Source organism: Rhinolophus hipposideros (assembly GCF_964194185.1).
Source record: "Rhinolophus hipposideros genome assembly, chromosome: 10".
NCBI classification, from domain to species: Eukaryota; Metazoa; Chordata; class Mammalia; order Chiroptera; family Rhinolophidae; genus Rhinolophus; species Rhinolophus hipposideros.
This window is the reverse complement of record NC_138056.1, coordinates 67,227,854-67,242,961: the sequence shown is the minus strand read 5'-3', so window position 1 is coordinate 67,242,961 and position 15,108 is coordinate 67,227,854. Positions and strand designations below refer to the sequence as shown.

The 15,108-nt window shown below is 33.3% G+C and overlaps 1 pseudogene across 1 annotated transcript in view; it reads right to left on the bottom strand.

Annotated features, from left to right (window-relative positions):
* Positions 1-7,919: 7,919 nt before the first annotated feature.
* The window catches only part of LOC308503452 (sorting nexin-1-like), a 101,758-nt pseudogene continuing 94,569 nt past the window's right edge, over positions 7,920-15,108 (bottom strand). The window contains exons 2-3 of the transcript in view: positions 8,324-9,583; positions 7,920-8,198 (exon numbers count right to left, since the gene is read on the bottom strand). The product of the transcript in view is annotated as a sorting nexin-1-like (transcript). The remainder of the gene's footprint in view (positions 8,199-8,323; positions 9,584-15,108) is intronic.

Genomic DNA, 15,108 nt, shown 5'->3' with positions numbered 1-15,108 from the left:
CACTAGCCAATTTCAATGATTTAATTTGTAAAGCTATATTTAATTTTATAGATTTTACTAAAATAAATAGATCTTGGATCTATAAATTTTTACTATATGTGTTGTTAATACATGTTGTATTTAAATATAAAATTTCTATAGATTTATTTTAATCAAAGATAAAATTCAAATTTTAATTAAATTTGTTTGTTCACTGATGATATCATAGATTATCACCTACTTCTTTGATAGTAATTGCTAAAATGATGGAACATATAATAATCTAGAGAAATTCTGTATTTCTAACTTTTGCTTTTGTCTTTGCATCTTCTCTATCATTACAAAACTACTGTGTCCCTTACTTTCATGGAAGCATTAAAATCATTAAAAATGCAAAAGACAGACAGTGAAACAAATCTGGATGTGTAGTTCACATCATTAAAACTTTAATAACAATTTGGTTTCCTATCTTGCATAAACACAATAGCTTCTTTTGATAGTTAAAAATTCTCAGCATATGAATAATAATGAACGCCAACTATAATTTTATGTGTGTTTGTGTGTGTGTGTGTAGTCACAGGTTGTGGAACGCAGCATAGGGAATAGAGTCAATGGAATTGTCTATACATGTCAGAAGAATAGTAGCTTGGGGGAAGGGAGTTATCACTTTGTAAGGGGTGTAAATGTCTAACTATTACATTGTTTTGTACACCTGAAAATAATTTTTAAAATTCTCGGCATGAATTATCTCCTAAATATTCAATGTAACACTGCATGTAACTTTACAAGTGTTTATGATTAACTTTAACAAAATAAAAGAAAACTCACAGTGTATTAGCTTGTAATAATTCACAAGTTGACTTTATTATTAAACACTGTCTTGTTTCCATTTTTGGAGAAGGGGGAGAGCATGGCACAAGGGGAGGAACAAAACTCTCTCCATGAGAAAAGCAGTGAATTGAATTTTTAAAACGTACATTTTTAATTCTAAATTATTTTTTTAGTTACTGTTGTCACTCAATATTATTTTATATTGTTTCAGGTATACAGCATAGTGGTTAGACATTTATATAATTTATGCAGTTATCACCCTGTTTAGTCTAATACCCACTATACATAATCGTTGCAACATTATTGACTATATTCTTTATGCTGTACTGTATAGTCCAGTGACTGCATTGTAAATACCAATTTTTGTTTCTTAATCCTCTAACCTTTTTCATCCACATCCCCAATGCTCCCCTTCTGGCAAACATCAGATTGCTCTCTGTATCTATGAGTCTATTTCTGTTTTGTTTGCTCATTTATTCTGTTCTTTGGATTCCATGAATAAGTGAGATCATGTGGTATTTGTGTTTCTCTGTCTAACTTATTTCACTTAACATAGTACACTCCACATCCATCCATGTTGTTATAAAAGGTAGGATTTTCATTTAAATTTTTATAGGCACATAATATTCCATTGTATATATGTACCACTTCTTTATCTAATAGTCTACTGACAGGAACTTGGATTACATCTATATCTCGGCTAATGCAAATAGTGCTACAGTGAACATAGGGTCATGTGTCTTTTTGAATTAGTTATTTGCACTTTAAATAAATACCCAGAAGTGGAATTTCTGGGTCATAAGGTAGTTCTTAATTTTTTGAGGAAACTCCAAACCATTTTCCACAGTGGCTGCACCAATTTGCAATCCCACCTATACTATATGAAGATTCCTTTTTTTCCACATCCTTGCCAAAACTTACTATTTTTTGATTTTTCGATGATAACCAGTTTAACAGGTGTGAAGTGGTATTTCATTGTGCGTTTGATTTGCATTTATCTGATGATTAGTGACGTTGAGCATCTTTACATATGTCTATTGGCCATCTGTATATCCTCTTTGCATAATGTCTGTTTAGGTCCTTACCCATTTTTTAATGGGATTGTTTGGGGATTTTTTTTTTTTGGTGTTGAGTTGTTTTAGTTCTTTATAAATTTTTGTTATTAATCCGATATCAAACGTAACATTGGCCAATATCTTCTACTATTCAGTAGGCGGCTTTTTCATTTTTTTGGTGTTTCCTTTGTTATGCAAAAACTTTTTAGTCTGATGTAGTCTTATTTGTTCATTTTTTTCTTTGTTTCTCTTGTCCAAGGAGATAGACCACAAAATACATACATACATACATACATACATACATACATACATACACATGCATACATACATACATAGTAAGAGCAATGTCAGAGAGTTTACTGCCTGTTTTTTTCTTGGAGTTTTACAGTTTCAAGTTTTACATTTAAGTCTTTCAACTATTTTTTTTTTTTTACTTTATTCTTGTATATAGTATAAGGAGGTGTTCCAGTTTCATTTTTTTGCATGTATCTGTTCCCTTTTCTCAACACCATTTATTGAATAGACTGTCTTTATCTCTATGTATGTTCTTGCCTTCTTTGTCATAGGTTAAAAGATCATATAGGTATGAGTTTGTTTCTGGCCTGCCTATTCTGTTCCAGTGATCTATGTGTTATTCTGTTCCAGTGATCTATGTGTGTCTGTTTTTATGCCAGTACCATGCTGTTTTGATTATTATATATTTATAGTGTAGTTTGATATTAGGTAACATGATACCTTCAATATGGTTCTTCTTTTTCAAGATTGTTGTAGCTATTTGGGGTCTTTTGTGATTTTATATAGATTTTAAGATTATTTGTTTCAGTTTTGTGAAAAATACCATTGGCATTTTTATAGGGATTGTATTGAGTCTATAGATTGCTTTGGGTAGTATGGACATTTTAATGATGTTCATTCTTCCTATCCATGAGCCCAGTATATGCTTCCATTTATTTGTATCTTCTTCAATTTCTTTCTTCAGTGTCTCATAGTTTTCAGAATACAGATCTTTTGCCTCCTTGGTTAAACTTATTCCTAGGTTTGGTTTTCTGATACAATTGTAAATGGGATTTATTTCTTAATTTCTGTTTCTCTTATTGCTATATAAAAATTCAACAGATTTCTGAATATTAATTTTGTGTCCTGCTACTTTACTGAATTCATTTATGAATTCTATTTTTTTTTTTGGTGGAATCTTTCAGATTCTCTTTATATAGTATCATGTCCTTTGCAAATAATGAGTTTTACTTCTTCCTTTAAATCTGGGTGATTTGGTGTATTTTTCTTGTCTGATTGCTATGGCTAGGACTTCCAATACTATGTGGAATAAAAGTAATGAAAGTGGCATCCTTGTCTGTTTCCTGATCTTAAGGAAAATACTTTTAGCTTTGCCCCATTGAATATGTTAACTGTGGGTTTGTTGTATATGGCCTTTATTATGTTGATTCTCAACTGCCACATGCCAGTCTGTGGCCAACCTGTTCTGTGCCTCCAACCCTCATATCAGTCTCAATGTGCCTTCTTCTTTATATCCTTAGTTATAAAAGTTCTGTTTACCTAGATTTAAGATAGTTCTACAGGTTGACTATGCTATAATTTAGTTGCAATTCCTGTGTGGTCACAGTAGGAGGCAAGCACAGTGTTTTCTATTCCTCCATATTGGATCCCTCTCCCGCAATGCATTGATTTGTATTCCAGCAGCTGAACTGTCAGTACATACTGTTACAAAAACATAAACTACAAACATTTTTTACACACATTGGTGCTGTAAATGATAAATGAACTGTAAAATTTAAATGTTGCAGAGTGGTATTTTTGCAATTGATTAATAAGTTGCTATTGACACATGCTTCTCACCGCACAATTTTGACAAGACTTAACTTTGTCTATACTCAGGGTGGCACAACAATGTTGAAATGCTATAAAAGTTGTTTGGATTACTAAATTGGCAAAAGACAGGGTAATCCTAACCTTAAAATGCACGACTCTTTATTTTTATTTCCTTTTATTTAATGACATATAATTTTCATATAATGAATGTCACTATATGTACCTTTTGATGCCCTTTAATATATATAGACAATGTGAAGTTTTATATATTTTAAACTAATTGCGTTGGTTCAACATTAAAGCTATAAAAACTATGTGTCACCACTGAGTTTCCACCGAAGTGATATTATGTATTATTCAGTAACAATGTAAAGTACTTCACTGTTTTTTTTCAGTGAGTTGATCTGCCACATAGCTCATTAGCTTTTGAATACAATAAGATACAATGTCACTGAAAAGTGGTATTTGAACTTTCTTTTTTGCTACTCTTTCTCCCAATAATACCAGCAAAACATTTTGATGCAGTCTTTGACTAATGGTGGCCATTTAATTACATACATATATATACATTCATATAAATATTTAATCTCAGCAATTGGAAGTAATGCTTTAAGAAGCCACAGACCACTAATGCTTTATTTGAAATATTAAACATCTTCTGCTGAATGTTTTAAAACAGATTCGGTGAGATATAATTCAAATATTATATAATTACATTTAAACCATATAGCAAAAAGGTTCTTAGTATAGTGAATGTTGTATAGCCATCACAACAATATACTCTTAGAAAATTGTTATTACCCCAAACAGAAGCCTCATTTCCTTTAGCAGCCCTCTAATATTTTCTCCCCACTCTCTATGCCAAAAGTCAAAACTAATCTACTTTGTCTGGACAGATATGTCTATTATGAACCTTTCATATAAATGGAATAATAAAATATGTGGTATATGCCTGGCTTCTTTTGATGAGCATATTATTTTAAAGATTTATCCATGTTGTAACATGTGGAAGTACTTCATTATTTTTTGTGACTGTACCAAATTAATATACTACTTTCTGTTTATCCAATCATCAGTTGAAGGACATCTGATTTGTTTTCATCTTTCTGCTATTGTGAATAATCTTACTATGAGCATTTGTATAAAATTTTTGCATGGATATTTGGTATTATTTCTCATTAACATATACCCAATTCTTATGATATTTCTATATCTATATCTAGCCAAAAAAATGTATACACACTTTAAGAAAGGAAAAAAAAAACTATTAAAATTGTAATACTCAATATATATGAATAACAAAAGATGACTACAAATCACGTGTATACATTTTTTGGCACCCCAGTGCATTTTTCTAATCACTAATAATGTTGAGAATATTTTCATATGAGTTTATTGATTATTTGCATGTCTTCTGTAGAGAAATATTTATTTCTATTTTTGCCCATTTTTAATTTGGTTCTATGTATACAATTGAATTATTAGATTTATTTATATATTGTAGTTACAAATCCAGTATCAGATATATAATTTGCAAATATTTTCTTTCTTTTGGTTTTCTTTATACTCAATTGTACTCTTTGAAACAGATGCTTTTTAATTTTGATGGAGTTCACTTTATATATATATATATATATATATATATATCATCTCTATATACCTTGATATAGATATAGACATAGACATAGACATAGGCATAGGCATAGGCATAGGCATAGGCATAAGCATAGGCATAGGCATAGACATAGATATATATATAGATAGATATAGATAAATTTTGTTGTCATGGTTTTGGTGTCTTATGTTAAAATCCATAGTCTATCCAATGTCACATAGATATATGATTATATTTTCTTGTACCAGATTTTGCTCTTACTTTAAGGTATATGATCCACTTTGAGTTAATTGCTTTTTTTTATATACGAATATATCATGCAAGATAGGAATCCAAACCATCATTTTACTTGTGAATCTAGTTTCTAAAACACTATTTATTGAACAGACTATGTTTCCTCATTGAATTGATTTGTCACCTTTGTCCAAAGACAATTAACTACCTATTTCAGGATATCAAGTTTCTACCATTGACCTACATATCTACCCTTGTGTCATTACTACCATGTCTTGATTATTGTAGCTTTTAGTAAATGTTGGAATTGGAAGCTGTCAGTCCTCAGAATTTGTGCCTTTATATGAAGACTGTTTTGGCTACCCCAGGTCCCTTAAATTTCTATGTGTATTTTAAAAATATCTTTGTTATTTCTTTAATAGAAATAGCTAATTTTGAAAGGTATTGTGTTGAATCTATATACTGTTTTGGGTAATATTGCGAATTTGGTAGTTCATGCTTTGTGTTAGCAGGATTGGATCATGGGGTGCCCAGATATCTGGTTAAATATGATTTCTGAGTTTGTGAGGGTTTTTCTGGAAAAGATTAGCATTTTAATTGGCAGACTGAGTAAGGTGAATTGCCTTCCCCAATGTGGATGGGCATCATCCAATCCATCAAGGGCCTGAACAGAACAAAAAGGTAGAAGATGGAAGGATTATCTCTTTCTCACATAGGCTGATGGGTAATACATTTTAATAATGGCTAAAAAATAAGGTAAGATGGGAAATAATAAAGTAATATTAAAATTTATTTTACTCATTCAACGAACACATATTGAGTACCTCTTACTTTTTGGCAAAACTGGGAAGGTAAAATGAAAAACTTCACTTATCCTTTGCAGAGTTTAAAGTAAAACAAACAAACAAAAGGCAAAAACATTCATAATTCAATACATTGTGGTAAGTGCTATAAATAAATGTATAAAGAGCTGCATGCAAAAGCAGGACTAATTATGAATGGGATACGGATGTTTTGAATGAAATGATAACATTCAAGGTGAGTCCAAGGTACAAAAAGTTTATTGTATTTTACATGAGAAAGTATACATTCTAAATTGAGTAGTATGAATGAAGGGTCATACATAATTAGGGCATATCATAGGATGGGAAAAATGAAGGGGTCAAAACAGAAAATAATGAATAAATCTGGATGCAGATCATAACTGTTTTCAAATATTTTTCTTAGGAGCTTTAGCTGTAGGCAAAGGTGAGACACAAAAAGTCATGTAATAAGTAAATGAATATTTCACAGATACATTTTATGGAAATGTGAATGTACTAGAGTTAGGAGACAGTGTTAAAAGGGAAATCTACTAAGAGGCTATTTAAATGGTTCAGGAAATAGTTGATAAGAATAGTAACTCATAATTAATTTATAAAGCGATAATAAATCTGATATTTGGAATTTATGCTTAACTGGATTTAATGTCGTATTGGATTTGGAGGCTGACCATAGTAAATATGTGGCTAGTATCAGGGTTTCTTGTTCAGGAAACTAAATGACTGATGATGCTATTTAATCATGTTTTAAGAAGGAATCTATTTGGAGGTGAACAGATTAATGAGTTTATTTGAGCTATGTTGATTTTAAGATACCGGTGGGATAGTCACTAAAGATGTCCAATGAGCACTTGAAAATGCAATAATGAAACTTAGAAGAAGCACTGAGTTGGAAATACAGGTTTGATAGCTGTTAATGTTGATGTGCTGGCTGTAGCAAGGAAATGAATGGTACTCTTCAGACAGGATTCATAGGAAGTTATGACAGAATCTAGCATGAAAGCTACGGGAGTAATGTATTCTTGTCTTCCTGGTCATTCCTATTATGTATAACTCATGGTAGAGAATTGATCTTAGCTTGTAGAATTAGACTCAACTATCCTAAAGAATAGAACATTTTCAGTTAGCTCCCCTCTCCTATCTAATTATTTGCAAGTATTTTTTTCTCTTTTTTTATTTTAAAATATTTTATTACATAATCTTTCATGGCACTGTCAGGAGTAACAGAAAAAGGTATTTCCAGTTCCTGACGACATCCTGAAAAATATACATTTGTATTTATATAATTATATAAATACTCCACCCCATCCCATAATTCTACCACCTATTATAGGTCTTTGTTTAAAGCAAGAAACTATTCTCTCAGGTAAGAAAATATATATGGAAGCAAAATGAAGTAATGGTTAGAGTGACTAGGGACAGCTTTGTCGTGGGTGCAAGGAAAAGGGGTAAAGTCCAATCTAAGCAGGATGGCATCACTGGGGTCCAGCAGAGTTAGAGGAGGACAGTGTATAAAAAGGCAGCATCAGGCAGGTGAACTCTGGTGTCCTTGGCCCATTAGGAAGTGGCCTTTGCCTCTGGAAGGAGGGCTCCCCAGTACTTGTACTTGCTGCTGTGAGTACAGGAGTGTCTTAGGTACTTGATCATATGGTTTTTGCAGCCCTTGGATTTCTCTTTCTCAAACCGTATCACTTCTTTTCAGACCACCTTTGAAATTCTTTCAAAGTCTCTTTCATACTGAGTCACTGGAGACTCCCACTCTACGATCTCATCCTAGGCCTGCTGCAGCTTGTCAGGTGTGTTGGCCCACAGAAGCTGAGCCTCCGCTTCCCGCTTCTGCAGAGGGAAGCATCAGGCAGGTGCACTCTGGTATCCTTGGTCTATTAGGAAATGGCCTTTGCCTCTGGAAGGAAGGCTCCCTAGTACTTGTAGTTGCTGCTGTGAGTACAGGAGTGTCTTACTGTACATGGCTGCCAGCGCTGCCATGTCTTAATGTGCTGATCAAAGGCAGACCAGACTATGGCCAGGAGGCGAATATAGTCACTTAGGGGGTCAACAAGGAAGAAGAAGTCATGGTTGGCCTGTTTCTGGTGGAGCTGCTCAGTTTTTTCTTCTACCTCAGCCAGCTGGGAGAGTGCCTGTGGCAATGTTGTGTTGTCCTCCGAGCTCCTGAGCACAGCTAGACCCTTTGCACACTGGGCGGTGCTCAGTGCTAGCTCTTTCCTGTGGATGACTAGAATTCTACAACAGCATGAAGTTTTCACAAGCGCTGCCCCTCACTTTCTACCTCCTGGAGCTTCTCCTCAAACCAAATGTGATTCAGTTATCTTGGTGGTCATTTTGCTACTATGTCTGTGGTTTTGGGGAACATCCTGAGGAGACCAGTGCCACTCAATATCTGGGTACCCATGGTGCCAACAGCTCTTCTTTCTCCAAGCACTCCCTGACGTCAGGGTCCTGTAACATGGAAGGATTATTCACAATCCTCTGAAGGTAAATTTCTAGAGTGGCCTTCTGTTTTTCAAGAAATTCTGCAGAATAATCTTCCTTCCCAACTTTTACTTTTGTCATTCCTATTAGGCAATTTTCAGGCAGAGGAAGGACAAGGAAACCATTCTGAGAGTGTTTCTCTGAAAGCTTCTCATAGAGACCCAGAGAGTGTCTAAATCTTTTCACTGCAAAGTATTTACCTCTGAACATTGGAAAGCTCATCTGTGCTGTAACTTTGTAGGCTACATAGCTAATCCTACTGCCCCCTATCATCTCCGGATCTGTTATACCAACTGTCAAATCAAATCGGTCTTCCTGTTCTTCTTCCTTTAGCTCCTCATAACTTGGCTGGGGTGATAAGAATTTGTGGATTCCTGTGTAGGAAGAGACACGTGTGATTGGGCTGGCACCTTCTTCTGATAATGCTGCGTGCTGTCCTGGGGTAGCTCCACTGTGGTATCTGCAAAGAGCGTCTGTGTCTGTTGGTCTTTTCCTCATGGATCCCATTTTCTTTGGAGCCACTGTTGATGGGAAAGGAAGTAATTCTCTTCAGAGACTTGGGTTTGCTGGCCACCATGGTGAGGGTGAAAAAATTCTCCCCCTCAGTGTCGCTGTCCACAGATTTGGGTTCTGATTCCCTCGGACTCCGGCTCCAGGCCAGGGAAGGGCAGAGGGAATCTTTCTGAAGAGCTATAGCCATCACCACCTGATCCTCTTCCTCTACCCACGGCCTGCAAATATTTTTCTTAATATTCATACTTTTCACATGTTTTTTTGAAATATAAACTACACTAGTAATAACGATAGAGCATAAGTACACTCATTGGTTTCCCAGATGTGCATTTTAAAATGCCCACGTTAAAAGCATTTGTACGTCCTAAGCCAGTTAAAAGAAACACACACACACACACACACACACACACACTCACAAACACACACACAAACACTTTCATGCAAACAGTTCTGGGAGCCATCAAATTGCAATTTAATTTTGCCTAGTAAGAATGCTAGAAGAAAAAATGAAGTGTGATATAAACCAAAACTTTGACATGCACTTTAATTATCATTTTGCAAAAGACATTTTAATATTACAAAAAGAAGAAAGGCATAATCTCAAAATTAGGAGAGTTCTTCCCAGGAAAGAACAAAGTTGAAACTACAAACTTGCTACTGTTTTACTCATCTTACAGTTTGAACTCCTTTTAAAAAGTAAGACGTTCATTGTTCTTTCAGTTGAGAAGACTCCGCAGTGCTTCTGTATTTCTCTGCTTAATGATAGTTTCTCCAAAACTAAGATGTGCTAATGTGCCATCTAGGTAAAACAAATACATTAACCATTGTTGCAAGCTGTTCCCCCCCCCTTTTATTTCTTAGGACATGTATTATGGCGTCTAACCTGAGGAAATAATTTTGCAGGCTTTTATTTATAATCATGGTGATTTTGTATTTTGTTCTTTTGTTTGTGTATTACTATTTCAATAAATAATAAATTAATTGAAGATGTATGTATGACTCACTTTGTATACTCCTCAGTGCCTACAAGTCTAAATTGAATGAGAATAATTTCTTTCTCAGAAAATCAAACAGGATATTTACTGCTTCCAAATATTATTACTCTTTCTCTCTCTCTGCTCTCTCTTTCTCTCCAGATGTGCATATATATATATATATATATATATATATATATATATATACACACATATATAGCATATATGTTATTTTATTCTTAATTGTTTTAAAAGATAACTAACTCATGAAATCTAATGTAATAGTTTTGTGGGTTTATAACATATAAAAATGAAATTATGGGAATAATAGCGTAAAAAATGGAAGGGAGAAATAGGTGATGCACCATTTTAACATCCTCACATGTATAACATTATAAAGCCATTTAAAGGTATTTTACAAGTACTCTGAAAACTAAGCAATAATAAATCAATCAGCCAACATTAAAAATACAGCAAAAGTATTTTAGCAGAGATTTTATAAAAGAGCATATGGGGATGACAAATAAACATGAACACGATCATCACATTAGTCAATAGAAAATAGAAAATTAAAGCTATATGGAGTAATCCTGCACTGCTAGTAGAAATGTAAAATGATGCTATTTTACTATTTAAGAACAATTTCCTTAAAAGTTAAATATAAATTTACTATATAAGAACTTCCATAACGTTAGATATCCACTCCTACATAAAGTAATAAGAACATTGGCCAGAACTTTCAAAATCAGTATTTTTAGAACTTTGGCAGTTAACCAAAAGCTTGTAGAAATCCAGGAAACATTTAATTAAAAATACGGTGGAATCTTGGGGTGAACATTGAGGTGTTTGTTTGTTTTTGTCATTTCACCCTTATTCTACAATACGGGTCCTTATCCCTACCTCCACAGTAATGTTGGAAACCAGGAGCCTTTGAAACATGGTAGCTATGAAAGGGGGTTGGGGGGAGGGAGATGAGGGTAAGGGGGATCAAATATATGGTGATGGAAGGAGAACTAACTCTGGGTGGTGATCACACAATGGGATTTATAGATGATGTAATACAGAATTGTACACCTGAAATCTATGTAATTTCATTAACAATTTTCACCCCAATAAAATTAAAAAAGTAAAATAAAAAAAATAACCTAGAAAACACTGCAGCAAACAGAATGGGTTTGGAGCTCCCCAAAAGTTCAAATGCAAAGAATTGTCGCTATTTTTTTAATTGAATTTATCGGGGTGGCAATGGTTAGTATAATTACATGGTTTCAAGTATACAATTCTATAATACATCATCTTATCACATTGCGTGCTCACCACCCAGAGTCAGTTCTCCTTCCATCACCATATATTTGACCCCTTTGTCCCTCTCTTACCACCTCACTTCCCCTTACTCTCTGGTAACCACTAAACTGTTGTCTTGAAACAAACTGTGTCTATGAAACAAAACTCAAAGACACAGAATTGTCATTATTTTTGACTTATTGTGCATCTCCCTGGAAAATTTCTATTGAAAGTGCCTGTCCTTTTTTCTTTCTTTCTTTTTTTTTTTTTTTTGGACAACCGAGTCAGAACTTGCTTAGTGAAGAAAGGCCTATCCCCAAGTACTGTTGTTATAAAAATCTCAGTGGCAATTGTTTAACATTGTAGCTGTCTGGGGTTGTGATACCAGCTGAAAATAAATAAATAATAATATATAGTAGACCAAAAACATATCCAAAGATTGGCACAGGAAGACTTAAGAGGGCTCCAAATTTTCAATTCTTTCTGAGCTTGAGGCCTCTGCACAAGCAGGAAGTAAAGACTAAGGGAGAGTTTTAAACTGCTTAATCATTTAAGACATGTCTCCCCCCAAACACGGGGAGCCCTGGAGCAAAGAGTGGGAGACTTATTGCTTCAGGACATTTAAGAAATCTCTGTGCAGTCATCAGCAGGCCACTAAGTTGACCAAGCAGGTACTTCAGTGGCCATGTATAACATTACAGAAGTTGTTCATGAAATTCATTAAACCATCATCAACAACATCAACATAACAAACAACAATAACACCAGACTAGAAACAACCCAAATGTTTGATCAACGGATGAAGAGATCAACAAAAGGTCACATTCCCATACAATGGAATATTATTAAGCAATGTAAAGGAAGTAAGTATTGATGACATGCTGTAATAAATATGGATAAAACTCAAAATATGGCATGGTACAATATGGATGAAAATATTTTGTGAATAATCCCAAAATAACCATACTGAGTGAAAGAAGCAAGACAAAAATGAGTATATTTTGTGTATAATTTCATTTCTAAAAATATCAAACTAATCTCTAGTGTTAGGATGCAGATTAGTTGTTGCCTGAGAAATGTAGACATAGTAGGTGAAGGAGGAGAAGTGGACCACAAATGGGCACAAAGAAACTTTTGGAGTAATTAATATATTCAGCGTTTTTACTGTGATTGATGATTACATGGGTTATACATTAGTCAGAACTTCTCAAAAACAAGGAAACTTGCATTCTCCAAAGTTTCAAGACATAAATAAAATTCCTCCAAAAATGTCCCCCAGTTCCTTTAAAAATAATGTTTCCTCCTCTCTTTTTTTTTGTGCTACTGTTCATTATACAGTAATTTATATCGTAAGCTTTATCTTACAATATGAGCTTAAATGTTGTATTATTAAATAAGTTGTATTATTTTCTACTACTACAGCTGTTCCTTAATCTGTTAATTTCCCTAGTCCTTTAACTTAATGAGAATTTAATACCTGTTTATCGAATGTATTATATTAGTACTTTATAATTTTAAAGTGTTTTCATATATTGTATGTTATTTGATCCTCACAGGGTTTTAATTATAAAGAACATTAACATACTTGGATTCTATTTTTGATCAGTAGATAAATTTTATAAATATAAATGTTATTAATACTTTATAAACTCAACTTAGTCACATTATTATTGTTTTTTATCAATTTCTTATTTCATCTTCTTCTATGCTTTTAATGTCCATTAAACATTTAATAATATTACCCACTGCACTTTATATTATTGTGGCTATTGCTAAATAGTTTATATTTAATTTATATTGAATATTTATAATACGATCCTGAACTATTATGATGTCTTTATTTTATAGATGATGAAATTGAGGCCTATTATAGGTGAAATACTGTTCTTCAGTTGATATACAAGATGCATATTGAGTGAATTAATTTGAAGGTCAGTTCTTCTAAATTCTAAGGTATATCATTTTTTAACTCTTTCATGCACTGTTAAACTGTTTTCTAATCTCCAAAGCATTAGTGTTCTTGCAGATTGTAAATTTTTTTCATGGATTTGTTTCTGCTTTAAGATGGTATTCCTTTTTTTAAACCATAACTTGGCCATATGATTTCCAAAGTATTTTTCTATTTCATATTTAGTCACTATCGAAGAGTTCCCCTTGTACCCTTCACCCGACCCATTTTCAGTAGTCTTCTCTTACCATATTTTTATTCTGTGCTTCTGAACATTGTACTGTTTTTCTCTATGTGTTTCCTGGGTGAGACTATGCTTTCTACTGCAAGTCTCTCAGCCTTTGAATAATCTGTTTAATTTTCTGATTCTTAAGAACTTCACATAATATTGGATTGGTTCTTTACCTCCTGCTTTCTGCCTTCCCTTTCAAATGATCAATTGTTATACTCCACTCTGCCCTTCACTTCTGTATACCAGTTACCATAGTAAGTGACTAACATTTTCCTTAATTAATGATGAAAAGTACTAAAATGAAACACCAGTCTCTGTTTTAAGTGTTTCATATAGGTTATTTAATTTAAACCTTGAATAACCTATGAAATAGGTAATCTGGCCAACGAAACTTAATAGCTGAGAAAAATATGAGCTATTATACATCTTACCCCCAAATCACTATCAGTAAGTGGTGAGCCTGGGATTTGAATCCAGGTTGTCTGCCTTCAGAAACCATACTATGGTTGTCTTTGTACTGCTTTGCATTAATAGACAAATGCATTTTTCACTCTGTGATATCAATTTTTCTTCTTTTCAAAAAATTATTACAGTATGTTGTGTCTAATTTATCACAGGGAGGTACAATTTAGAGGCTGTTGTATACTTTTTGCTGAGTTCTAAAAGAAACACTGGCATTAAAATATAAACTTCATCACATAGACCCAAAACTACCTCAATCATATATAAAAACACATTGAATTATAATAATATCTATATCTCTTCCTTTCACACTGGTTGCCTTTTGGCTATGTCCTTGCTGTTCCAAACAAATTTATCAGATTGCTATTTTTTTTTCCTTCTCCTGTTTACTGGAGCCACACACATGTAATATTCCAAAACATTGATGCCAGAAAATACATATCTTTCTTCCCCTAATAATTTCCTACACCTTCATTTGACAATATTTTCCAAACATTTTTATGCTTCTAGTTTTGTAAACTGTGTGCAAATGTATCTCACCATTTTATCTTTCATTTTTTTAAATTTTCAATACTGTTTTGTCTTCTCTACAGTTACAATTTTGTAGTTTGATTTGATAACTTTTAAGACTATTAAAACATATTCCTTTGTAATCTTATCTTTCTTTTATTATACATTAGAGACATTGACCAAGCTCTTCAAAAAAATAAACTTTTCAAAAAACTCTCAGACATCTATAGTGCTCAACAGTGAGTCCTGTCAGAGGATGCCTTTTTTCACTGATAATCATATTGTTGGTACATCAATTTTTGAACAAACAATTTTGTTAAAAAAAGATCAGAG